This window comes from Carlito syrichta, unplaced genomic scaffold (assembly GCF_000164805.1).
Source record: "Carlito syrichta isolate Samal-C Ts95f unplaced genomic scaffold, Tarsius_syrichta-2.0.1 Scaffold308681, whole genome shotgun sequence".
NCBI classification, from domain to species: domain Eukaryota; kingdom Metazoa; phylum Chordata; class Mammalia; order Primates; family Tarsiidae; genus Carlito; species Carlito syrichta.
This window is the reverse complement of record NW_007252777.1, coordinates 158,282-160,188: the sequence shown is the minus strand read 5'-3', so window position 1 is coordinate 160,188 and position 1,907 is coordinate 158,282.

Below are 1,907 nucleotides of genomic sequence, written 5' to 3'. Positions count from 1 at the left end.
CACCTTGAGTTGCAAATGCTTTAGTTATTAATACATATATTCACGTATATAAATCATCTGTTAAGATACTAATTCTTACAGCTTTTTGATAATTTTGGCATTTATCTTTGAGATTCCTGGAGTTTTTAGATGTAACCTTACCTTTGTGGAACTCATTATATGTGAAACCTTATTTTCCAGACATAGTTTAGGAAGTTGACTGTCTTTACAAACACTGGTTTACATGTACCTTATATGAGAGGGGACCTCAAAAAACCTGGAATTATCTTTTGGAGGGTGGGCCCTTTGTAGCACAGGCTTTCCCTCCCCGAGGTAAGTGTTCTAGGAATCCATCAGCCTCAGTGGACCAGCTAGCGTTGTTGTGAGAGGCTGCTTGAGGTTCTGGGGAATTTTTGTTGTTGTTGAGATTCTTTCAGCACATTTCCCCACTTCATGATGGGTGGTTTACTAGTGCAATTGCCACACCGCCTTCAGTGTTCAGCAGTTTTTTGACCAAAAACTGCATTATCCCCAGTGCCTCAGCCTCCCTGAATGAAAAAAGTTCTCCAAGGGAAACATTTTGCCGATGTGTAAGAGGTGAGACAAAAAACGGCGAAGCACTGAAGAGCATCAAAATGGACAAATTCAAAAACTGTTCTGAGCAGTGGAAAAAGCATCTCGATAGGTGTATTGCATCCAACGGAGAGAACTTTGAAGGGGACTGAAGTTTAAGCATGTATGAATACATACACAAGTTTTTATAAATAAGGTCTGGGTTTTGGGGGGTCCTCTCCAGCATATACAACTTCCTATGGATATTGTAAAAACCAAAAAGTAGATTATAGAGGAAATCATAAACTGTTGGAGCTGGAGGACCTTAAAGACCAATTGGTCTAACCCCTTCATGTGACACTTCAGAAAACCTGGGTGACGGAGTGAGACTCCTACTCAAAAAAAAAAAAAAAAAAAGAAAAGAAAATGAATTAATAACTGCATTATAAGATCAGATAAAAGAGCACTTCTGGTATTTAGGAAAAATAAATGATAGGATTTCTAATACTTAGAAATCTGTGGCAACCGAAATACAGATCGTCCCCAATTTACAATTGTTCAACTAATAAGTTTTCACTTTATGTTGGTGCAAAAGTGATATGCACTCAGTGGGAACCATACGTCAAAGTGTGAATTTTGATCTCTTCCTGGGCTAACAATATGGAAAACAGTACCCTCTTAAGATGAGGAACCAAATCATCTGACACCAAGCTTAATTTATAATCCAGTGCAGAATGAATGTCTCATATAATTAAGTACAGTATTGAAAGTGTGCTGAACATGTTTAAGGCAGGCCAGTCTAAGCTGTGATGTGTGGTAAATTAGGTATGTGTAGCCTCACTCTTTCACCCAGGCTGGAATGCAGTCCACTGCAGCCTCCACCTTCTGGGCTCAGGCAATCCTTCTGCCACAGCTTCCCAAGTAGCTGATGCACGCCACCACACCCAACTGATTTTTTTGTAGAGACAAGGTCTCGTTATGCTGCTCAGGCTGGTCTTGAACTCTTGGCCTCAAGTGATCCTTCTACCTCAACCTCCCAAAGTGCTGGGATTACAGGCATGAGCCACCGTGCACGGCCTGAATTCATCTTTGATTTATGATATTTTCAGCCTACAATGGATCTATCCAAAAGTAACCTCATCATAAGTCAAGGAGCATCTGAATGCCTCCTGTTTACATTCATTAACAGACGTGGTGGTAAGCGCTATTTGCGTTATCTCACTGGATTCTAAAGATAACTTGAAGCACAGAGAGGTGATGGGACTTGAGCAGGTCATCTCGAGAGTGTCAGACTCAGGATTTGAACCTAGGCAGTAAGAGACCAGGCGGGTTGTTTGAAGCTTTGAGCCCCAACTGTCAATTTCATTGCTCCTGAG